Below are 26,464 nucleotides of genomic sequence, written 5' to 3'. Positions count from 1 at the left end.
TACAACTTTCTTTTTAAGACTGCTTTGTTACCTGAATGTTTATTATACATGGGACAAGTAACAAGTAACATGAATGATGCCAAAAATCTCAACTATGTGTAAAGGAATGACTAGGTTATGGTCCTTCCAAAAAACTGCCTGTGCTTTTTTACATAAACATGTAGACAAAACGTGTTTTATTTTGGCTGTGAGTACAGTCCTAAGCTGGGGATTCATCACAAAGTTCTCCAAGCAGAAGGACTTCAGAGAAGTGGTTGACATCCATAACAGAAAACAAAATCTACTCAACAGCATAATAAATAGGCCAGATAAAGAAATGTTCCTTGCACTGAAATATAAATAGTATTTACTAAAATTTCACAAGTCTGAGCAGGTTTGCCAGTTATTCTGAAATTTTTTTTTAACAAAAAAGAACAGTAGCATTTTTAGCTTTAAGACTAGGCAGCAATCGTTACTGAGCTCCTGCAATGAGTAAGCCAGGGGCTTACTGTGCTAGGCATCTTGTATATATAATCTCAATTTAATCTTCCTCATATCCCTGCAAGGTAGGCACTGTTGCTTCCATTTACAGACAAGAAAACCACGGCTCAGCCTGGACAAGCCACAAAGTCACAATCTTAAGACATGACTCTACTGGGATTCCATCCAAGATATGCCTGACTCCCAAACCCAAAGTTGCTGCTACCTTCTGCCCAGTAGTACCACCAAGAAATTACAACCAGAAATTACAACGATGGAATTGTTTCCTAAGTACAGAGGATCAGCTCTGGGGTCAGAAGCTCTAGATTTTAATTATGCTTCTATTGAGTGGTGGTTTCCTCCAAATTAATGGAGATGAAAATAGTATTTAACTTCCTAAGGTTGAGGGGAGAAGGATATAATAAAGTCATAGTCAAAGCGCTTTGCAAAACAAGTAAGCACTATTTGTATTTGCTATTATTACCTTCCTCTTTAAGCTTCAGCTGCTGAATGGCACGAGGGGAGTCCTACACAGGGCAACGAATTACCTTGATGAGGCCTGGGCAACACAGTGAATGGAGCCCAGGAGAATGAAACTTAAGGGGTAAGGAGTGAAGGAGACTTGGCCAGTCTCTGCTCAGTGTACCTTCTCAGGCACCAGAGAAATAAAAGAATGGTGATGGGCCAGCTCTGTGCCAGGCACAGCCACTAACAAGCTGCTAGTCCCAGTTACGCAGCCCTGTGAGAATGGATGGAAGCCCCTGCCTTCAGGGAAGCACATTTCTACCCTGTAGGAAAGAAATTCAAACCAAACAAAATGAGCCATTGCCCAACACGAGCCCCACCCTTTCTCATCAACTTTCCCAACTCACTCGGCCTGCTCACACACCCACCCACCACCCCCCCCCACACACACACACAGATGGAGAGGTTTTTCCATGGTACACAGTGGGTGCCCAGATTCGACCACACACTTGAGCCCCGTTTATCCTCATTAGGAAACTCTAGTGGTCTAGAGTGGGGGCAGAATTTTAAACACTGACAATTCAGGATAGTGACCTCCAGAACAGAAAAGGGTTCATTTCAGTACAGACAAGGGAAGGTTGAAGACCATGAAAAAGAAAATCACCAGATTCGACTACATAAATATTTATACTTCTATAGGACCAAAAACAAAACTGAAAGACAAACCAAAAAGAAAATTAGAAGGGAAAAAAAAATTGGTCAAAATATGTGCAATAATGATGAGAGAAGATTAATAAGGGTTAATACGTGAAATACATCACCTATGACAAATGAAGAAAACACTAATTGCCAATAATAAATAATAAATGGGCAAAGTTCATGAACAGTTTGTTAAACAGGAAATACAGTCAACAGTCATATGAACATGTTTGATCTCACTAATATCAAATAAACAAAAAAGAAAAACAAAATATCTTTTCTCCTAGAAAATTGCCAAATACTATTAAAATGAGAATATCACTCTGCTATTGGTTGCAAAAAGTAGTACACACTGTTTTGGCAACTAATAGCAATATCATTCAAGATCCCCATACACATGTCCATCCTTTTGTTCTAATAAAAATGATCTGAAAGACAGAAAATGCCGAGTACCTAAGATGTTCATCAAATACTGAAAACAGTCTCTGCAATCGGATTAAATAAATCATGAAACATCCCTAGATGGAACACTTTACAGTCCTTAGAAATAATATTTACAGTTATTTCTGTAGTGTGGGGAAAGGCAAATAAAATAATGATAAGTAAAATAAAGGGGGGGGACACAAACCATACACTCAGAATATTTCAAATATGGAAAAAATACATAAATTTAAAGAATGGAAAGAAACACAGCAACATAGTTGTACCTTTGTGTGGTAGGATTACCGATAATTTTTTTTTTACTATGTCTTTATGGTTTTTCTGTACTACTAAAATCTTCGATAAAGTGCATATTACTTTTATAATTACAAAAAATTTAAATAACAATCACCCTGCAAACCCACAACCAACAAGAGATGGAAATCCAACAACCCTGCAAACCACGCGCACAAATACCCAAACACTGTGCAGCAGGCAGGTAAGGCAGCAAACTGGGGGAAGAGAGGCTCTGTGTTAAATCTAGGGCTAGAAAAACATGAGGCGTCTTGCCGTGAAAAAAAACTTTTCACCGCCCTCTTGTCAAAACATATTTTGGAAATTCATTAACCAAAACCTTTTCCAACAGAGGATTTAAACCCACACACCAAAATTATCTCCACAGAACAAACTAGTTAAGCAAGCAGGAAGTTGACCAGGAACACCCTAAAAATTAACCATTGTTTTACGGTTCCAATAACTCCAGCCAGCTCGTGTTAGTACACAATGTAACATAAACAATCTCCAGGGAGTCCTCTAAACAGGAGAGCGCGAAATCCTCATCATAAGGGCTTTTCTTGGCAGGAATCACAGATGCCGCTGAAATTGAGCCTTTTGGGCTTCACCCTCCTAAAAGCTGATTTTATAATCTTTGAGATGGCATCCATTATCTGCCTTCATCTTCACAAACCTACAAGGCAGGGTTTCTCAACTTCAGCACTCCTGTCAGTGCAATTCCTTGTCATTCCTTGTTCTGTCCCATGCATCGTAAGGGGTTCAGCATGCCAGGCCTCCATTCCCAGCGGTAACATGACAAATGTTTCCTGACATCACCAAATGACATCCCCAGGGCAAAATCACCCCAACTGAAAACCACTGGTACAAATTACATGCTCTCATTGCCCCCATTTTACAAAGGAGGAAGCAGACACAGCGAGGCCCACCTAACTTCAAAGCCCAAGATCCAAAACTCAATACTGTATTTGTGCACGGGTAGGAGGCATACCTTCTAGTGTAAATTATAATACACACTCATCTTTTCTACTTGATTCTTCTTTGCATCCACCCCACGGAGCCTCATCAAGTCGGCCTTGGTGCACATTGGTCGAGTAAACCATTTCTCTCATCACGTAAACATTTATGGATGATGACAGATAACAGACTCTGGTAACAAAGGCACAGCTGTGGCTTTTGACAAGTATATCATCTATCTGAAAAACTAAGACATAGTCATGGACAAGCTATGTGGAGAGCCAGTTTTGAAGAAAACTGTTTCCTCATCTGTAAAATGGAGACGATGCTAGTGTTGCCGTCATAATTCACTGAGAGAAGGCGAATCAAGTTCCTTTCACAAAATAGGATTTCAAAAAACAGCCAGATACCAATACGCAGGCACCGGCACTGGACGGATCAGAGTACCTCAAAATCACCGGGCAATGAACCCTCAAAAACGCCCTTGGCACTTGAGTATTTGAAAAACCAAAAATTTCACAACCTGCTTCCAGCAGAATTTGAGGGCTGAGCTCTGGCGGAGGCTCTCGGCAAAGGTTTCCTGAACTGCTTCAAGTGGGCCTGGAAAAGAGAAGGAAGGGTTCAAAGAGAAGAGCCAATAGGAGTAGGAGAAAAGGTGGAGTGGACTTAAACACTGCAGAGGGGCAGAGCCTAGGTCTCAGCCCAGCAGGACAGGGGAAGACAAGAGTGGGAGAAAAGGTCAAGCCCAGATGAGGACACAAGGTGACCTCCAGGTGACCAGTGGTGACACTGACCAGGTGAGACCAAGAAATATTTCTCCTAAAAAAGTAACCAAGGGCTGCTGCAAAGAATACATTCCATTATGAAGGTGGAGAACTTAATTTCTCAGACTAAAACATCAGCATTCCCTGAGCACAATAGGCAGATACTTGTTTTAAATTTACATAAGTGAAAGTGACGATTTTGCCAGAACAATGAGTCAATCTGCCCTAAAAGTAAATCCAAATGTCTTCTTCCCCAAGTCCACAGGTCCTCCTGTTCTCTAAGGGCATCAGCCCAACACAAGGAAACAAGAGCCTAGAGTAGCCAGATTTCCTGTTTTTAAAAATCTGGATTTCAATTAGGTGAAATCTCCCAAACTTTTAAGTATTGCCTTAAATTTCTTTAAATACCATGTAGGTCAAACCAAACCTATCTCCCTGCAGTCTCCACCCCAGGACCACCAGTATAAAAACACAGCCATTAGCCATAGCCCACAGGAAGTCAAGTAAAGCTTTTTGGGGCAGGCAGGGTAGCCTCACATCCAAGGTATATTTGGAAGATTTGTCTGGCAATGTGTTGTAGAATACAGGAAAGAAACCAACTATAGGGTGTGTAGAGACTGCTTTTAGGCAACAGGCTTGAGCAATGAAATGTAGAAAGGTCCCACAAGCACCCCCCTGGCTGAATACAAACAGGCCCTCAGGTGACACCTCAAAATATCCATTTGCCCGGGGTACCTGGGTGACTCAGCTGGTTAAGCGTCTGACTCGTAATTTGGTTCAGGTCATGATCTCATGGTTCATGAGATTGGGCCCCACGTCGAGCTCTGCACTCAGCGAAGAGTCTGCCTGGGGATTCCGTCCCTCTGGTCCTGCCCCCATCCCACCCCCACCCCACTGACTCTCTCAATCTCTCTCTCTCAAATAAATAAATCATATATATGTGTGTATATATATATATATATATACACACATATATATATATATGCATGCACCTGTGAACAATGGGCTACTTACAATTAGGCACAGTTACCAAAAATGGGAGAATTCCATACATCGGCATACCTTCTCATTACCCCCACTTTAAAAACAGCCCCCACCCACTGCCTCATTACAGGCAGCCTCTCCTCTGCTGTCCTGTCCACCCCCACACCCTACAGTCTATTCAATAAACTTCTATCTCCTTTGTTCTGCCTCACATGAATTCTTTCACCACTTGCACCACTGGCTTTGACCCCATCATCACCCCACATTTGGGGGCCCTCATTTGATTGGGAGAGACACCCCACTTAGACACCACAAGACCCACATCAGAGCTGACAGGGATGCGAACCAAGGCAATGGCGGAGGTAATAGTGATTTAAAAAAAAAAAATGTATGCAAGGCAAAAAAAAAATAACAGTGCTGATGTCCAGGAGAGGGTCATTAGGATACCAGACACAAACCTGACCCATTGCAAACTTTGATAATAAAGGGGAGTCTTTAAGACCAAAGAGGAAACAGGCTTAACTGTGTGCTCTTCGACCTCTGAGAACAGGACCATCTTCATGGACTTGTGACCTGCATGGTCACACGGGACCCCATGCTCAGAAAGGCTCCATGCTTGGTTTAATGCTCTGCTGTCATCAACTTGAGATTCTTAACTTTGAACTTGTGTTTCGTAAGTGAGGTCTGATGGGGAAATGGAGCATGTGTGTGAGCAGAGGAGATCCTGTTTAGTATGTGTGGTCACCATTCTTACATAGTGTTTGCCATGACCCAAGAGTACAGAATTTCTGTGGATTCATGATGCATGGAAGCCCAGCAAGATTAGTTCAAGGTAAGTGTGTTACAAAGACAACAAAGTAAGCAGGTGGGTGGGTGCTGACAGCTCCCAGAAGCCATGCTTTCCATTCAAAGGTACCACTGCCCGCTTTGCATGCAGAAACAAAACAGTATCTTTCTAAGAAACACAACCAATCAAGGAATCCTATCATATCCTCTTACTCCTATTACTTCCCTGTATTAGCCAACCACAGACACTGAAAATAATGGCATAGAAGGAAAAGGAGATAGGGCAACCCATGGTTCTTTTTCCTTTCAGTCCTTCCTTAAAGCCAACCCTTCCTTCTGTAAGACAAAGACTAATAGAATGCAGGTATCAAGAAGTGAATACAAGTAGTCAGTTTTGGTCAGTGTTTCCACACTCTGGTAAGAACGATACACATACACACATACAAATTACAAAATACGAAGTGTGTGATTTCAGTAATTCTGCAGATGTGTCGAATGCTCTTATATTTGCATTTAACACTGGACTTGCACCATATAAACAGTACAAATCATGCTAATAATTTAAATTTTTAATTTCTCTTCACTTAGAACGATATTAAATAGCAAACATGAGGACAAGTCAAGGGAGAGAGTGTAGAAGGAAAAGCTTTTTGTTAGTACCTTTAACACTGCTTTTTTTCTGCTTTTTGAACAAGGGGATACACATTTGCATTTGACACAGGGCTCCACAAAGTATGTGGCTGGCCCCCTGAGAACCACTGAACTCAAGAATATCATGCCTATCTAAAATGCTACACACATGGGACACCTGGGGGGCACAGTGGGTTGAGCAACCAACTCTTGGTTTTGGCTCAGGTCATGACCTCAGGGTGGTGAGACAGAGCCCCGGGACAGGTTCCACACTGGGTGTGGGGCCTGCTTGGGATTCTCTATCCCCTCTCCCTCTGCCCCTGCAGGCACCATCCCCCACCCATCCCACCCCCACCCCCACCCACTGCATGCTCATGCACTCTCTCAAATAGTAAATAAAATCTTAATAAAATGAAATGCTACACACACCTGGATAAGTTCCTCCTGATGTCTTTCAAAGCAACCCTCAAAAGACCCACCTATGGACTAATGGGGGTGCTGATTTTTAGTTCCATACTCTTAATTACTAAATCACTTTAGCCCTTTTCTCCCAGGCCCCTCACGTCATTACAACAACACATCTGCTGAAATAGTGCAAGCCGATGTCTTTCCAACTGAAAATGGCTCTAGAGACAATTAGTTCAACTGATGACTACAGAAGACCTAAGTATCTACGGCAGAGACCTCTCTGCAGGACATCTCCCTTCTACAGAGTGCTTCCCCCGAGCTTTGGCCGTGCAGTTTTAACCAAACTCAAGCTGTTTCTCACCTCTCGGAGCGCTCGGGCTTCCCCTGGGAAGTGGTTCTGTGAACCACTAAGTTTGGCTATCTAAAAACGCCTCCTTCAAATACAGTCAAGTTTTCCTTTGTCTCATTTCATTCTCTTCTGTTTTGTACCAACACTTTCCACTTCGATAAATTAATTTCCTGCCTGGAGACACATCCCGGCAAATGTGTCAGTTTGTATTGTTTAGATGAGAGATTTCTGTCATTCTTTCACATTTTTCCTCTGCACCAATAATCCTGAGAGCGGCCTCTCAGGAGCCTCAGTGGCTTGTCTATGAATTTCCTTTCACTGCCTATTAGGCTGAAAAAATGCAGACTGCCTGTGGTGAGCTTACTCAACTCATAACCCTTCCAATCACATCTTTTTCTAGTTCCCCATCCTTTCTTCTAGCCCATCTGAAAAAGGGCTCTTAGGGAGTTCAGGGCTATCCGGCCACTCTCCCCAATTGTTAATGCTGCTTTCCCATCACCCCCCCTCCCTGCCTGCTTCGCACCAAACTATCACAGCATGCCTCTCCTGGTTTCATTCCTTGAAAGGCTGGGCTAACAGGCCACCTGCGGTGCATCCCCTCCCTTGCAATCCTGTTTTTTGCACTCTGGATTGCATCTCTACTGGGCTACTGAGACTGCACTCTCCAAGTTCACAAATGACCTTGTGGCTGGCCCAGGGGCAGTTCCTCAGACCCATCCTTCTAACGGGTCTGTTGCGACGGATGGCAAGGACAGGCCACGTGTGTCGGTCTGCTTCTTCCCTTTGCTACCACCACATTGCCCTTGTCTGGTGGCTCCTGCTCTTCCTCCTTTAATCAATTTCGTTTAGCCTGATCATGTCTCAATGTCAAGAGATCCTGGAAATTATGTATTTGCTTCTCTTTTTACTCTGCATCTTCTTCAAAATAGTTGGGTTAAGAAATACAGATTTCCAGTGGTAAAATAAATAAGTCACAGAGAACAGAAGTGCAGCAGAGGGAATGTGGTCAATAATATTTTAATAACACTGTTTGGTGATAGATGGTAAACCACACCTATTGTGGTGAGCACTGCAGAATGTACAGAAGTGTCAAATTGCTATGGCGCGCACCTGAAAGAATATAATGTGGTATGTCAACTATCTTTCAGTAAAAAATGTAAATAACAATAAAATTGGGAATATTTGATATATTGTACACAGCGTAACAGTAAATAACTAAATTTTCAATTTTGCTTTTTTAGTTTCAAAGTATTTTATGGTTTGTTGTGTTTCCGCAGATTATAGGCATTTCTCTAAGATTTCCAAAAGTAAATCAAGTGAAAGCTAAGTTGTGCTCACTAGTTATCCATAATAGAGGACATCTTTCCTTGATATTAAAAATTTCATGGCCTAGAAATAATTGATCAACATTAGATTCAAATAAACCTCCACATGCCACATTCTGTCATGATTCCTTGCCCCATATTTTCTAGCCTTTAAAAATATCTGACTACAAAAATGCTAATAAATATATATATTCTGTAAAAAAAAAAAAAGTTCCCTGAAAGCTCTAACTTGCTTCTCTTTTTACTCTACATCTTCTTTAGTGAGTTCATCTATCTTACTCATTATGTAACCGCTCCATGGAAATGATCCATCAATCTAGGATTCTGCCTAAACTCCAAACATGAATTTCAAAAAAATGTTTTTAAAGATTTTATTTATTTATTTGACAGAGACAGATGGACAGCAAGAGAGGGAACACAAGCAGGGGGAGTAGGAGAGGGAAAAGCAAGTCTCCTGCTTAGCAGGGAGCCTGACGCAGGGCTCAATCTCAGGACCCTGGGATCATGACCTGAGCCAAAGGCAGACACTTAATGACCGAGCCACCAGGGCACCCCTCAATTTTTTTAAAAAAAGATTTTATTTACTTATTTGACAGAGAGTAGGAGAGAGCGCAAGACAGAGCACAAGCAGGGGGAGCAGCAGAAGGAGAGGGTGAAGCAGGTTCCCCTCTGGGCAAGGAGCCCGATGCGGGACTCAATCACGGGACCCCAGGATCCCGACCTGAGCCAAAGGCAGAAGCTTAACCAACTGAGCCACCCAGGTGCCCCCATATTTCAAATTCTTAACATCTTCATGTGGATAAAATCAACTAACAGATCTTAATGGCATTTAACATGCCAAATACAGAAGTAAGCCAGAGGCAGTAATAGGAAGTGACTGAAGATACTTACCCTAGAGACTGTACCTATCTGCATTTAAATACAAACTCCAACAGAGGATAGTCCAAGATAGCGGAGGAGTAGGACACTTTAGTTTAATCTAGTCCCAGGAATTCAGCTGGATAGCTATCAAATTATTCTGAACACCTGTGAACTCAACAGGAGATCTAAGAAAATAGTTGCAACTCTACAAATAGAAAGGTGACCACTTTCTGCAAGAATGACAAGACAGAAAAACTCACATCAAAAAAAAAAAAAAAGAACAAGGGGCAGTACAGACTGCCAGGGACCTAATCAGTAAGAGATGTAAGTAAGATGTCAGAACTACAGTTTAGAATAATGATTATAAACATACTAGCTGGGCTTGAAAAAAGCATAGAAGACACTAAAGAAGCTCTTTCTGGAGAAATAAAAGAACTAAAATCTAATCAAATCAAAATTAAAAAGGCTATTAATGAGATGCAATAAAAAATGGAGGCTCTAATTGCAAGGATAAATGAGGCAGAAGAGAGAATTAGATATAGAAGACAAAATGATGGAGAATGAAGAAGCTGAGGGAAAGAGAGATAAACAACTACTGGATGATGAGGGGAGAATTCAAGAGATAAGTGATACCATAAAGCAAAACATTATTAACATAATTGGGATGCCAGAAGAAGGGGGGGGGCAGAAGGTATACTGGAGCAAATTATAGCTGAGAACTTCCCTAATCTGGGGATGCAGGCATTAAAGTCCAGGAGGCATACAGAATCCCCCTCAAAAAAAAAAATCAATAAAAATAGATCAACACCCCAATATATAATAGTGAAACTTGCAAATCTCAGAGACAAAGAGAAAATCCTGAAAGCACCTCAGGACAAGAGGTCTATAACCTACAGGGGAGAAACATTAGACTGGCAGCAGACCTATCCACAGAGACCTGGCAGGCCAGAAAGGACGGGCATGATATAGTCAGGGTGCTAAATGAAAAAAAATATGCAGCCAAGAACAGTTTATCCAGCAAGGAAGTCATTCAAAATAGAAGGAGAGAGAAAACGCTTCCAGGACAAACAGAAACTAAAAGAATGTGTGATCACCAAACCAGCCCTGCAAGAAATATTAAAAGGGATCCTTTAAGCGAAGAGAGAGCCCAAAAGTAACATAGACCAGAAAGGAACAGAGACATTATACAGAAACAGTGACTTTACATGTAATACGATGGCACTAAATTATTATCTTTCTATAGTTACTCTGAATGTAAACGGGCTAAATGCCCCAATCAAAAGACAAGGGAATCAGACTGGATAAAAAAGCAACACCCATTGGTAAGCTATCTGCAAGAGACTCATTTTATATCGAAAGACACCCCCAGATTGAAAGTAAGGGGGTGAAGACTATCATGCTAATGGACATCAAAAGAAGGCTGGGGTAGCAATCCTCATATCAGACAAATTAGATTTTAAACCAAAGACTATAATAAGAGATGAGGAAGGACACTATAACATACTTAAAGGGTCTATCCAATAAGATCTAACAATCGTAAATATTTATGTCCCTAACTTGGGAGCAGCCAATTATATAAACCAATTAATAACAAAATTTAAAAAACACATCCATAATAATACAATAATAGTAGGGTACTTTAACGCCCCACTCATTGCAATGGACAGATCATCTAAGCGGAAAATCAACAAGGAAACAAGGGCTTTGAATGACACACTGAACCAGATGGACTTCACAGATATATTCAGAGCATTCCATCCTAAAGCAAAAGAATACACATTCTTCTTCAATGCACATGGAACATTCTCCAGAATAGATCACACATTGAATCACAAATCAGGTCTCAACCGTTACCAAAAGATTGGGATCGTTCCCTGCATATTTTCATATCACAATGCTTTGAAACTCGAACTCAATCAAAGGAGGAAATTTGGAAGGAACTCAAATACCTAGAGGCTAACAAGCATGCTACAAAAGAATGAATGGGTCAACCAGGAAACTGAAGAATTTTTTTTTAATTCATGGAAATAAATGAAAGTGAAAACACAATTGTTCAAAACCTTTGGGATGCAGCAAAGGCAGTCCTAAGAGAGAAGTATATAGCAATACAAGCCTTTCTCAAGAAACAAGAAAGGTCTCAAATACACTGGAGAAAGAACAGTAAATAAAGCCTAAATCCAGCAGGAGAAGAGAAATAATAAAGATTAGAGCAGAAATCAATGAAACAGAAACCAAAAGAGCAGTAGAACAGATCAAGGAAACTAGGAGCTGGTTCTTTGAAAGAGTAAGGTCGATAAACCTCTGGCCAGACTTATCAAAAAGAAAAGACTAAGAACTGAAATAATGATGAAAGAAGAGTGATCACAACCAACACCGAAGAAATATAATTACAAGTACATATTATGAGCAGCTACATGCCAACAAATTAGTCAATCTAGAAGAAATGGATGCATTCCTAGAGACATATAAACTACTAAAACTGAAACAGGAAGAAATGGAAAACCTGAACAGATCAATAACCAGCAAGGAAACTGAAGCAGGAAGCAAAAATCTCCCAACAAACAAGAGTCCAGGGCTGGGTGGCTTTCCAGCAGAATTCTACCAAACATTTAAAGAAGAATTAATACCTATTCTTCTGAAGCTATTTCAAAAAATAGAAATCGAAGGAAAACTTCCAAACTCTTTCTATGAGGCCAGCATTATCTTGATCCCAAAATCAGACAAAGACCCCACCAAAAAGGACAATTACACACCAATATCCCTGATGAACATGGATGCAAAAATGCTCACCAAGATACTAGCTAATAAGATCCAACAGTACATTAAAGGCATTACTCACCATGACCAACTGGGATTTACTCATGGGCTGCAAGGGTAGTTCAACATCCGCAAATCAATCAATGTGATACATCACATTAATAAAAGAAAGGAAAAGAACCATATGATCCTCTCCATAGATGCAGAAAATGCATTTGACAAAATACAACATCCTTTTTTTGATAAAAACTCTGCAGTGTAGGGATAGAGGGAACATATCTCAATATCATAAAAGCCATATATGAAAAACCCAGAGCGAATATCATCCTCAGTGAGGAAAAACAGAGCTTTTCCCCTAAGGTCAGGAACACAGCAGGGATGTCACTCTCACCACTACTGTTCAACATAGTACTAGAAGTTCTAGCCTCAGCAATCAGACAACAAAAAGAAATAAAAGGCATCTGAATCAGCAAGGAAGAAGTCAAACTCTCTCTCTTTGCAGATGACATGCTATTCTATGTAGAAAACCCAAAAGACTCCACCCAAAAGTTGCTAGAACTGATACAGGAACTCAGCAACGTGGCAGGATATAAAAAATCAATGCACAGAAGTCAGTTGCATTCCTATACAGTAACAATGAGACAGAAGAAAGAGAAATTAAGGAGTTGATCCCATTTACAACTGCACCAAAACCCAGAAGATACCTAGAAACAAATTAAACCAAAGAGGTCCTGTACTCTGAAAACTACAGAAACTTATGAAAGAAATTGAGGGAGACACAAAGAAATGGAAAAACATTCCACACTCATGGATTGGAAGAACAAATATTGTTAAAATGTCTACGCTACCTAGAGCAATCTATACATTCAATGCAATCCCTATCAAAATACCATCAACTTTTTTCACAGAGCTGTAACAAACAATTCTAAAATTTGTATGGAACCAGAAAAGACCCCAAATAGCCAGAGGAATGTTGAAAAAGAAAACAAAAGGTGGTGGCATCATAATTCTGCACTTTAAGCTCTGTTACAAAGCTGTAATCATCAAGACAGTATGGTATTGGCACAAAAACAGGCACACAGATCAATGGAAAAGAACAGAGAACCCAGAAATGGACCCTCAATTCTATGGACAAATTATTTTTGACAAAGCAGGAAAGAATACCCAATGGAATACAGTCTCTTCAACAAATGGTGCTGGGATAACTCGACAGTCACATGCAGAAGAATGAAACTGGACCATTTCTTCACACCATACACAAAAATAGACTCAAAATGGATGAAAGACCTAAATGTGAGACAGGAATCCATCAAAATCGTTGAGGAGAACACAGGCAGCAACCTCTGCGACCTTGGCCACAGCTACTCTTGCTAGACATGTCTTCAAAGGCAAAAATGAACTATTGGGACTTCATCAAGATAAAAAGCTTTTGCACAGGAAAGGAAACAGTAGATAAAATCAAAAGACAACTGACAGAATGGGAGAAGATATTTGCAAATGTCTTACTAGATAAAGGGCTAGTATCCAAAATCTATAAAAAACTTATCAAACTCGACACCCAAAGAACAAAAAAATCCAGTCAAGAAACGGGCAGAAGACATGAAGACATTTCTCTAAAGATATACCAATGGCCAACACACATGAAAAAAAAATGCTAAACATCACTTGGCATCAGGGAAATACAAATCAAAACCACAATGAGATACCACCTCACACAAGTCAGAATGGCTAAAATTAACAAGTCAGGAAACAACAGATGTTGGCGAGGATGAAGAGAAAGCAGAACCCTCTTACGGGATCTGTGGGAATGCAAGCTGGTGCAGCCATTCTGGAAAACATACGGAGGTTCCTCAAAAAGTTGAATACAGAGCCACTCTACAACCCAGCAATTGCATTACTGGGTGTTTACCCCAAAGACACAAATGCAGTGAGCCAAAGGGGCACCTGCACCCCAACGTTTATAGCACCAACGTCCACAATAGCCAAACTATGGAAAAAGACAAGATGTCCATCGACAGATGAATGGATAAAGAAGATGTGGTATACAAACACATACGTGCATGCACACGCGCGCGCACACACACACACACACACACACACACACACACAAATGGAATACTACTCAACCATCAAAAAGAATGAAACCTTGACATTTACAGTGACATGGATGGAACTAGAGGGTATTATGCTAAGCAAAACAAGTCAATCAGAGAAAGATAATTATCATATGATCTCACTCATACGGAATTTAAGAAAAACAGAGAGGATCATAGGGGAAGAGAGGAAAAAATAAAAAGACAACATCAGAGGAGGAGACAAATCATCAGAAACTCTTAATCACAGGAAACAAACTGAGGGTTGCTGGAGGGGAGGTGGGTAGAGATGGGGTAATTGGATGATGGACATTAAGGAGGTCAGGTGATGTGATGAGCACTGGGTATTATATAAGACTGATTAATCATGACCTCTACTTCTGAAACTAATAATACATTATATGTTAACTGAATTTAAATTTAAAAAAAATACAAGTCCAACATGCACAATCTAGGGAAATTCATCTAGCCTCTCTGTGCCTCAGTTTCCTCCTCTGTAGCGTAGGAATAATAACAACACCTTTTCTTATAGCTGATGTAGGGATTAAATCTAAGTTAAAATATGTAAGGTGCTTAGAATATGCCAACTGCTGTGTAAGCATTAACTATTACTACTGTTGCTACTGTCATTCTAAAAACCTAATAAGACAGATACTATTACTTTACCCATTGATATAATGAGAAGACAAAGGTAAGTTACTGTGGGTCATGATGGAATCTCAAACTCCAGGTATTCAATTCTTAATTCATCCTATTTCCCATTAAAATTCAACTTTCACTTGTGTGCCATTTTTCTTAATATTTTATTTATTTATTTTATTTGAGAGAGAGAGAGCACATACACGTGAGTGGGGGGAGGGGCAGAAGGAGAGGGAGAGAATCCCAAGCAGACTCTGCACTGAGCACACAGCCCAACATGGGGCTGAATCTCAGAACCTTGAGATCATGACCTGAGCTGAAACCAAGAGTCGAACACTTAAATGACTGAGCCATCCATGTGCCCTGATGCCTTTCTTGATTAAAGGTGTTTTACCCCCTCCCCACCCCTCACCACTTATATTCCAATAACATCCAACATACTATTTCCAAAGTCACCTTTATGACATAATTCTCATGATTCTCCCCACTTTTAAAAAAAATCTCATTTTAAAGCATAATCTTGTCACTCTCTTAAAAACCCTCTAAGGGCTGGCTCCATTACATCTTACTGTTCTTAATATTGATCTCTGTATCTCATCTTTCTCTAAAATTAATCTCACTACATTCTACATTTCACACCAAAGCCCAGCATGCTCATCTCCCCCCACTGCCTTCTCAAAATCTCCTACTCCCTCAAGACCCATTCAAATCCCACCTCCTCTAGGGATCCCACCAAACTCAGTCCTTTGTTTGAGTGACTTATCTAGCTCATCTGATCTTCCCACACCTACCTCCCAAAAATCCAACAAATTGATTTTTTGAACTTAAGCACTTTTTATATTTCAGGAATAATGCATGAAGGTTGTAAAATAAACATTAATATACTTTTAAAAAAATTAAAGCCCCTTTCATCCTCCCTGCCATGCTAATCTCACCTCCCATAAATCACCCTATTTAATAATTTTTCATGCATTAACAAATATAAACTATACGTATGTGCTTGGCTGTTTTCCTTAATATACAACAGACATATGTATAAGTCAACATGTTTTCTCTTCCAACCATATTAACAGCTAAACAGTAGTCTAAATCTGTTTTTTATTATGGTTATTTGAAGGAGGGCCATCTCCATTCTGCCCCCATCTCCCATATGTGACTTTTCTCAAGGGTAAAGACCATGTTTTGTTCTTACATCTTCAAGAGGACCTCATACCAAAGCCAAGAATTCCTTAAACACATATATTATCATATTTAGTCCTCATAAGCACCCAAGTATTCCTATTTCACAGAAGACAAAAGCACACAGCTTTTGGACAAGGGATTCTAATCTACATTTCTCTGACTCTGGAGTCCACACCCTTCATCCCCAGGCTATACCTAATAAATTTTTCATAAGGACATCCTTTTGCTTTTTCAACCAAAGTTGGAAGACAGAAGAGCTCCAAGTATTCTGATGTAGGTGGTTGAGGCTGAGGATAAGAGATAGGCGTTGGCCGAATGGCGAGTACAGGCAAACAAGTGGTTGCAGCTATAAAGCTAATCTACCATTCAGTCCTTCAATCTGTGTTTACTGAGAACCTACTAGAAGTTGAATTACTTTCCTCTTCTTCTACAGACTCCCCATTACACCTTCCCTGGGGAGTAGTTGCCACCATTTGTTGAAAACCTCTGTGCCAAATGTGCCATTATTATTTCTATTCATAATTTCTAATTATTTTGCAAATATTTCTAAAAATTCTATGAGACAAATATCAGCACCGCCATTTTGAAGATGGGAAAACCTAGACTCAGAGAAGTTGAATTACTTGCCAATACTAGACTATGATAAATAGCAAAGCCAGGGTTCAAGCTAAGGCTCTGTGTGGCTCCAGACCGGCCCCTCTTTTGTTGGACAGAATGCTGCTTTTCAATTCTTAGAGAAAAGATGGACTAGGACTTTTTAAAATTTAGACTCAGTTAGGATTACATTTGGCTACAAGTAACAGACCCAACTTCTGTGGTCTAACCAAATAGAGATTTTCTTTTCCTCCCAGAAAGTCAAGAAATGGGCAGACAAGGTCTGGGATAGCAGTTCGAAAATGCCATCAGCTTCTCAGCCCGTTTAAGCCTTAAGCTTCTTGTCTTTGGTCACAAGATGGCTTCTCCATTTTGAAAACCACCTTCATGACCCAGGAAGAAAAAAGTACAAAGAGCAAAAGGTGAGCTCACAGACGCCAACCCCTTACAAGAGCTTTTGAAAGTGGGGAGGGAGCCCAACCCACCTACTTCCATCTCATTGGCCAAGACTATTGCACTTAGACACCCTGCAAGAGATTCTGGAAAAATTAAGTTTTTCGTTGCGTTTTTGTTTTTCTTTTTAAACTGGCCACGGTGGTAAATCAAAATGGGGTTAGCTGTAGGTGGGATGGCTTCTGGTTGGCATTTAGCTGTGTGGGTGGGATGTGAGTGGGATGGCTTCTGGTTGGCATTTAGCTGTGTCTGCCCCAGACGGTGATGGAGAACGCAAGTCACCATAGAGAATCAAGGTGCTCTGGGGAGGGAAGAAGGCAATGAAAGAAACTTAACTCCCTATTTAGAAGCTTTCTGGTTGTGCAAAGTCACAAACTGATGGGGGTGGGGGCTGGAAGAATGTGAAAGCATCCACAGCAGCTGATCCAGAGGAAAAACATGGAGAGCCAGGTGATTTCACACAAATCATTCTGGCCAACTCACAGGTTCGACGGGAGTGTTCTCTCGGAGTCCTCCACTGTTTTGCTTTCTCCCACTCACTCACTTCCCAGAGTTAATACAGAGGAGACCCTACAGGCTTATTGGACTCTCCTATCATTCGTAAGAAGTAGCAGAGTGTGTCCAAATTCTGATTCAAACAAAACTCTCTACTATGTGTTGTTATAAGCAGCACCATGTTTAGACACAGATAATGGTTGCCGAAACATGACTTATGCAACCACTGCAGCCACACTAATGAGTTAGAATATTAAGAAAGTAGGCCATCGAGTTCTAGCCTTGTTTTCACTTTCTCCTAAATGAAGTAAACTCCATTAACTGTCCTCACAAAAACCTCATAAAACTCTGTGGTGGCGAGATGACGACATTTGTGCAAGTACTATAGAGAGAAAGGTGACAAAGAGCCAGCAAAAAGGACTAGACCCTGTGAGCTAGATCCTACATACAGAGATACAAGATAACGTAGGCAGATTCAGTGATCTGGTAAAGGATTACGTGCACAGCATGAAAGAATTAATACGCTTCCCAATGGGCTTCCTGCTTCTTCCCAAGAACTCCCTTGCTTGCCTCAAGAACTTGGCCACTCATTTATGAATGGGCTTGCCAATGAAAAGAGCATCTTTACTCTCTCCTACCAGGTAAAATTAAGTTTGCCCTTCTTAACACACACAACACACACACACACTAGGACTCAGCACACCTGCTCTCTCAAACTTGCATCTGTTTTTATGTCAAATGCTGATTTCCCTAAATTAAAAGAGAGGTGAAACTACCTAGCCTTCGTCTGGATTCAGGGGGTGTCCATCAAATCCACAGCCAGTCCCAAATGTTACAGTACTTGATCTTCTTCCTCCAGGATTCATAGTCGAGCCATGAGCCTTCGCCAGAATGACTGGTACTGACTCCCATTGGAGTTTGTACAATTTCTTCAGTCATGGACATTTTTAGGTACACCCCTGTACAGAAGACACCAAATGATCTTTCTATTCTGAACTCATGACACTTGCCAATGAAAACAAGGATCTGCATGTGGGCCAGTCAAATGTGAGTCACAGCAAGTTCTAGGGAGACACACAACCCAAGTCCAGTCACCAACTGTGACACCACACCCACCAGGACCACACTCAGGGTCCAAAGCCACATTTCAGAAATAGAAGCTCTTCAACAGGTATAGACCGGTACACATGTCACTCAGACCCTCCTCTCCCCCACAAAAGTGCGCAACAAGGTGTAAACTTAAAACTCCTGGGAAAGCCCATTTTTTTAATCTAAAATCCAGTTGTCTGGCATTTTAGATCCTTCAAAATGGAAAAAAATATGAAGCAAAAGTAATCCTCACCACTTGGCCTTTTGAAACATTGTCCACTTAGGCCAAACTGGCATCAATAATGACTAGATTTAAAATGAGCGTAAAAGAAATAGAAGCGTCTTTGTATTTTTTGTGGGGTGGGTTGGTTCAGTTTAGTTTTTTTAAGCCATTACCTCCAATTAATATAGCGTCCATCTTTGTGGTTGTAATATATGTGACAAAAGCTGTCAGCTTTTTGACTAGGAAAAAGGTTCTGACATGCACGGTGAGGAGCTTGAGGAAAAACCGGCATCATAGACTACAGATGAAGCAACTGCACAAGCCCAGAGCAGGTTTGGGACAGTGTCCCTTTTTAGGCAGTTTGATGACTGATTTAACTGTGAAATTATCAACCTTTAGTTGAAGGGAACTGCTGGCCAGAAGACGGATGCTTTGCTCCACTTATCTCCAAACACCACCCAGTGTCACTAATCTCAACAGCTTTGCATCTCATACTTACACCCATCTGTTCAACCACAGTTAAAAAATAACAATAACAATCCCAGCTCCCTGAACTATTTCACGATCGGCTGCTCAACTGTGACTTTTTCTTAATTTCAGAACTAATATGGCTTTCTAGGGAAATCTCTGGAAATAAAGGCCATCATTATGCAGTATCTCTTGCCTATGTCTCCACTTTGAAGAAATATTTCTTTAATAAAGAATCAAGACACACACCCAAATGTGAATGAATAGTCATTATTTCACTCATTCATTGTTTTGAAAAGGTAATTCAAATCAGGTCAGAAACATGTAATATCTTTGAAAAGACAGCATCAGATGAATGAGGTCTTCTTTCAGTTAACAGTTTGAACAATGTGCTATTGGAACCTTTTTTGAGCGAGAGAGTGAGCACGGATGGAGGGAGGGGGCAGAGGGAGCAGGAGAGGGAGAATTCCAAGCAGACTCCCGGCTGATTGTGCAGGCCAATGCAGGGTCGATCCCAGGACCCCAAGACCAAGACACGACGAGCCGTAACTAAGAGCCGGACACTCAACCAACTGAGCCCCTCAGGTGCCCCGGGAACCTTTTTATTTTTTTTTTATTTTTTTTATAAAGATTTTATTTATTTATTTGACAGAGATAGAGACAGCCAGCGAGAGAGGGAACACAAGCANTAACTAAGAGCCGGACACTCAACCAACTGAGCCCCTCAGGTGCCCCAGGAACCTTTTTATTTTTTTTTTATTTTTTTTTTAATAAAGATTTTATTTATTTATTTGACAGAGATAGAGACAGCCAGCGAGAGAGGGAACACAAGCAGGGGGGAGTGGGAGAGGAAGAAGCNAGGAAGAAGCAGGCTTCCAGCAGAGGAGCCCGATGTGGGGCTCGATCCCATAACGCCGGGATCACGCCCTGAGCCGAAGGCAGACGCTTAACCGCTGTGCCACCCAGGCGCCCCGCGGGAACCTTTTTAAATGGGAGACGAAAAACTCAAAAAGTTAACTTTAATGTAACAAATTTACCAGCATAATCTAAATTAACTATAAAAATACAAATATTTCCTGAATAGGAAAGGCAAGTTTTTCACAAGGAGTCAGCTAATGCGTAACAGGGAAAAAGTGACCTTGTTCTGATTTATCTCGTGCTGGTACAGCGAGTGACAAAAAGACTACATAAGCAGTTAAGCTCTCCCTCACTGAACCTGTTTCCAAAAAATGTCTATGATGCCCTTGAAATTAGGCACTATTGATCTGGAACTACATTGTGCCCTGCATTTCAAGTCAACATCTATCTGCCCACAAAGGCCAGATTATCCTATTTTTTTAAGTTAGGTATCGGAAGTAGGATACCGAAACCTGATCCTACCCTTCTCAATGACTCAAATATCTTTCAAATTTTGTCCTTTAAAAGTACTTTGTTTTACTACACCACACTACCTTATAAAAACAACAGAGAAAGGGAAATAAATATTAGTTAAAATTAAATATACTTAAAATAAGTGTTATTACTCAATAACACTGTGAATGAAATTTAAAGCACTGGCATATTCAAGTCCCTAAGCCAGGACTACTTTCCCGGAAAGAAAGCATAAATTTGAATTTGGCACATCAGGACAACATCGTAAAGATGCTCTTACTTGACTGGTTAAAAAATAACAATACAAACTGCAGTTTGAACACTCTATCAACCAAGGCTCCAGTGAGCTCACATTAGCCCACAGGAATTCCACATTACCTCCTCTTTCCCACTGAAAAAGTACACTGGAAAATACAGTATGTTTTATGTACTTCCCATAGAACATAAATAGAAAAGACCCATTCACCACTATTTCACAGCCATTAAGCATTTGCTATTTCTTAGCCCCAAAACACAAACCAATATTAAAATGTTCTGACCTTTTCAGTAAAACACACCTTCCCTTTGCAAAAAGCCTCCTCCTTATCCACTCTGTACTAATTTTTTCAAGAACTAAGAATAATACAGACCCAGGTGTTTTATAAACAACAGCAAAACAAAACTCTTCTTTCTAGCTCTGAAATCTGACTGGAAAGATGGAGAACCCCGTCTATGAAGTCCTGTGCTCCCTATTTCCCTNCATGGGTTTATAAGATGTAATGTGGCGTTTCTTTCTTTCCTCACCTCCTAGAAATGCCCTTTCATTCAAGGCACCTGGGATGCAGCTTTTGCCTCATGATGAAGTTCACACCTGACCTGGCAACGGAAGGATCTTCACTGCTGAGGAACAGTGGTGAACGAAAGGGGAAACTTGATTCCCAAGTCTCAGCCCATTTGTGGTTTTTTTTCCTTCTCCAAAAGAAAGAGCCTCAAGCACTGATTAGTGAGGGTTCTGAATCAGTTTATAGAGTTAATTCTTTTCCCCAGAAAGTCAATCACAACCAATTAGTGACCCGGGCACACAAGATCTCCAAACAGGAAAAAGGGTTTCAAACAGGAAATAAACAAAAATCAGAATTCTATACTTCCACCCCTCAAAATATCTTTTCCTCCCAAGGGCCAATTGCTTTTCCTAACTTCCAAACTTGGACACTAAATCAAGTTCTTCTTCTACTGCTCTCTGCACTTCTTATTGAAAGGAAGAATTTGTTTGGTCCCACATGCTGAAAAAGCCATGCTCCTATAATTAAGAGTTTGTATGCCCCGCCTTCCACCCCATTTCCCTGTGAAAACTCTCTTCTCCAAAAATGATCCTTGAAAACGCAGTTACCAACCCTCACTCATCCTTTTCTCAAGCAGCCACAGGGAGCAGATCTGAAGATTCTCAGCAGCTTTCCTAACCCCTCCAGATCACAAAGCTGGCAATGAAAGGGATTCGGTTAAAATGTCATAATGAAAAGGAGTTGGAGTTTTAGAAGTGTGCCCCCAAGAGACGAGTCTTCCCACAGCTCATAATTAATACATCCCAAGTCAATTTCTCAGATCCTGACTGGACCATATAATATAAGAGGATTTTTTTACGTTGATACATAACAATATTAAGAACAACAATAATATTCTTTCATTTAAATCAACATGTAACAGGCCACAGGGAAACTAAAAAATACAAACCTTTCGTTCTCTTTCAAAGGGCATAAATTTTGAGTCGAAACTTGTGACATTTTTCAATACCGCCCCCCCCCACACACACACACACACTTCTCTAATTGGGGTTCTCAAGTATTACTGGGAGACTAGGGTGTGGGGGGGGGTCTAAGGACACAGACAATACCTTACAGGTCCATCCTGGAGGTACTTTTCACATATAAGCTAGTTGGGAGCCACCGGAGTTAAGCCCTCCCCCCCAAAAAGTTCCCGTTCCCCCTGGGAAACAGGAGTGAGTTGGAAAGGAAATCGACCCGGGGAAGAGGAGGAGCAGCTTGCAACACCCAGCTGCAACCACACAACGGTGCCACTTCCCTCCGGGTCTCTGAGAGGAGCCAAATGCCCTTACCTGGGGGTGGAAAGCCGCCGGCACTAGTTCCAAAAGTTCTGGTTCCGTCCGAGTTCTAAGCCACGGCACGGCGGCCCCGCCGCAGGCTCTCAGCCCGAACGCTTTCCCGTCCCGCTCCCGCCTTCCCCACCCTCTCGGCCCTACACCATGTCAGGAATCCGGGCAGGCACCGAGCTGGGAGCTGACATCACTCCCAGTTCCAGGTACCTCCCCCTCCCACCTCCCACTCGCCTTCTCTCCTCCCTCCCTGCGGGAATTAGCCAAAGAGAGTTCGCAAGGGGGTGGGGTCGGCCGCGCCCGGGCGCCCGCTGATTGGGCCCGGGGGCCGTCACTCAGAGGAGTCAACTAATTTTATACATTCCTCGCCGAGCGAGACTAGGGCTGGGAGTGGGTGGTGGTGGTGGAAAAAAAATGCTGCTTTTCCTGCTATCTCTAAGAAAAGGAGGTGATGGCATGGGGAAGAGCCTTGCGGGTCGTGTTTTGAACTTCTCTTGGCGCTTGTACGACATCCCAGATCGGAAACGAAACTAACCCACCCCAGCCCCCTTTTTAAGGAAAAACAATTGCCCCTGTGTCACGGGCAAGTACGAGTCCCGCGGCGCGTGGAGCAGAAAATGGCTAGCTTTAAGTCATGCAAATAAAGGAAACCGCCAGCTCTCTCTTCTACCCTTTTATCTTGGGGCTGCTGGGTGTTCCCTTAGATGGGGAATTTAGAACTTCAAAAGCTCCGGAAAGGTTTGGAAGAGAATCTTAGAAACCGCGACCCAGCTCTGAATTGTTAACTGGTGGCGTTATCAGCCATGTGCCGCTTTTGCTTTTAGCGGCGAAAATCACGCCACACGAGCTTCCGGGCAAATGAAATTGAATCTCCGAAGTAAGAAAAATTGCTATTTACCTTTTTAAGTACCTTAAGGCTGTTGCTTTCCTGCGCTTCTGAAAGGGGGGGGGGTGTGGATCTCACAATTGAGTTCAACAAGCCACATGAGAATAATTACTGTTGAATGGAGCCAATTGCAGTGGCTGAGCTATCAATTAAGAATTAACTAACATTTACCCTTGACGGATATCATGCTGTATAATCCCCTTGGCTAACAGAACAGAATGATTCTCAGGAGACGGTTCTTTCAATTTGCCTAATATCCGATCCAAGGCAGAACTGAATGGTGAACCATGGCTCTATTTATATGAGATATAGATAGCATATTACCCATTATCTTCTGCAAGTACAACGAATTAAGTATTGGCTTTCTGTTGGTTTCTATTGTTTGTTTTTTGACTGATGACATCTCCTACATTTCACCAGTCTGCCAAAAATTGTAGACAGATGCACAGAGTCAAACACTGTCTCACTTGATCCTTACAACAATCCCATAAAGTGTTATTAGCCCCACTTTAACATAAGGAGTCAAAGGCTCAGCCAGATAATGTAAGTAAATTAGTCCAGGACATCCAGAACTGCGGTTGAGACCAAGATCCATTTGACGCCCCCCCCAACATTTTTTCTCTTTACAGTGGTGATTGCCCACAATGGACACTCATTCAAGCACTATGATGCTGAAAAAAATCCACAGATCTGCTCTCCCAGATCTACTTTCTCCTACCACCATTATGCTCTTTGTCAGACCTATGCTATTCCAACCTCCCAACATATTTCTGATTTCATTTTTCCCCAGCTCTAAATCTTCCTATGCATCACCACCAAATGAGTTTTCTAAAACACTGCTTTTGCCATCAACATCTTCCCCTCTAAATCAGGCCTCCTTTCCCTGCAATTCTTAGCTAGCCACGTAAAACTCTCCCTAACCTGGTCCCTATTTATCTTTCCCACCTTATCTCCTACTTCACTCCCGGGAAAGCCTCTGCTATAGTCAAACTGGTCTATCACAGATCCCTGCTTGATTCTCACCTTCTGGCCTACCTGGAATACCTGCTCTTCTGTGTGTTAAGTCTTGCCCTTTTCTCAAATCCTAAGTCCTAGTCCTCCGTGTGTGCTATAGTGGACAGAAAAAGGGCTTAGGGTCCATTGCCCAGTTCTGGCACTTACTTGCTGCATAACTGGGCAAGTCACTAAAACTCTCCATCAGAAACCTCGATCACCTCCTTATAAAATGGGGCTGGTAATACATCAAAAGTTATTGTAAGGGTTATTGAGATTGTCCAGAGGTATAAACATATGGTTAAATATGCCCAGTTTTATATATTTCCTTATCTTCCCACAGGATTAAGCAAGCTCCATGCTTAATCCTCTTTGTATTCCTCATACCCGATTCAAAGAAAAGACTCAGTAAAAATATAGGACTACAGAAAAATGGATCATCATATCACCCCTGACCCCCCTCCATTCCTTAATGCACCCAGAACCCAAATAATCTCACAGCCAGAAACCATAACTCTCGCTTTCATACATTGGCCAGAATCCTCCTTTTTCCCACTCTCCCATCACTCATGCAACAGCCCTTAACTTATTTTCTGCACAAACCACTTAACCTGCCTCTTAGCCACTCATCCTTCCCCTCTCTTAGTCAGTGACACACTTATCAGTAGTGCCTGGTGCCTGCTTTGCTCCCCAAATGCCTTCAAAGAGTGGCAGGGTGGCTACTAGTCATTCTTCCAGCCCCAGTCATAGGAAGGCTGCATCTAAGGCTCACAGTCTACAACCGGCAGCAGATGGGGGAGGGAATGTCCCACCCCCATAGGGATGGCAGGATAGAATAACAGGAAGTTGCCTCCCATCCCCTCTGCAGCTGGAGTGATAACAGCTGCCATCAGAGACCAGAAAACAAAAGAGTCAAGAGGAAAGCTGAAAACAGGCCCGGGCTCGAACAGTAGTGTTCAAACCAGGGGTTCCAGAGTGGGTGAAGAAGCAACCAATGGGCAAGATTTCAGCCTCCTCCCCGCTCCCCCTTCCGCTCCCCCTTAACGAGAGTTAGAGCTTCTCTCTGTTTCATATTTAGGCTTCACCATAATGGTTCATTTTTAAACAAAACATTTATATATACATATATTGACCTCTGGGTATCTTGGAGAAGCCCCAAAGGATTGGAACAATGTGGCAGAAGCAAACTAGGATGCCTGATGAGCAGACACCCAGAGTTTACCCACCCTCCCGGATTCTAGCCGGCTTCATGGAAAAGTCCATCTAACAACGCCTGTGGTTTCAACACTAATTAGCTCTGTAGGTCTAGATACCCATTTTCTACCTAGTTATTCCTATGGTTAGCCTTACCCTTAGTACCTATGGGTTGTGCCAGATACTAACACTATAGGGTGCGGGTGGGGAGAGGAACATTTTGAAAGCAGGAGAAAACCTGCAGAGGTAACAGAAATAGAATTTGAAATGGACCTCAAAGGTCATCTGATGCAACCCCTATTGGATGCGAGGAGCCCTTCTATAGCATTCCTGACAAGTAGCCTTCTTGTAAGCCCCTGCTCGCATTTATCTATTAACAAGGAGCCTACAAACTCGAAGAGCAGCCCACCACTCAAAATCTTTCTACTAGCAAGCAGAGCCTGCTTTTCTGACTTTCTCCTCCAAAGACCTCCATCTCGTGTCTCATTTAATCCTCATAACCACTCATTAAGGTGAGTGCTATTATCCCCCTTTTAACAG

General features: G+C 41.7%; 1 protein-coding gene across 4 annotated transcripts in view; it reads right to left on the bottom strand.

Annotated features, from left to right (window-relative positions):
• Positions 1–23,051, bottom strand: part of PPFIBP1 (PPFIA binding protein 1) — a 193,313-nt gene extending 170,262 nt beyond the window's left edge. For 3 of the 4 annotated variants that reach the window (XM_034645936.1, XM_034645933.1, XM_034645935.1), the window contains exon 1: positions 22,855–23,051. The gene's annotated coding sequence lies outside the window, so the exon portion shown is untranslated. Of the gene's footprint in view, positions 1–3,814; positions 3,892–22,854 lie in introns of all 4 variants that reach the window. The other variant, XM_034645934.1, reaches the window with a different exon arrangement.
• Between the last annotated feature and the right edge of the window lie 3,413 nt (positions 23,052–26,464).

Source organism: Ailuropoda melanoleuca, chromosome 16 (genome assembly GCF_002007445.2).
Source record: "Ailuropoda melanoleuca isolate Jingjing chromosome 16, ASM200744v2, whole genome shotgun sequence".
Taxonomy (NCBI): Eukaryota; Metazoa; Chordata; class Mammalia; order Carnivora; family Ursidae; genus Ailuropoda; species Ailuropoda melanoleuca.
The sequence above is the reverse complement of the archived record's forward strand: the minus strand, read 5'-3'. Positions and strand labels throughout refer to the sequence as shown.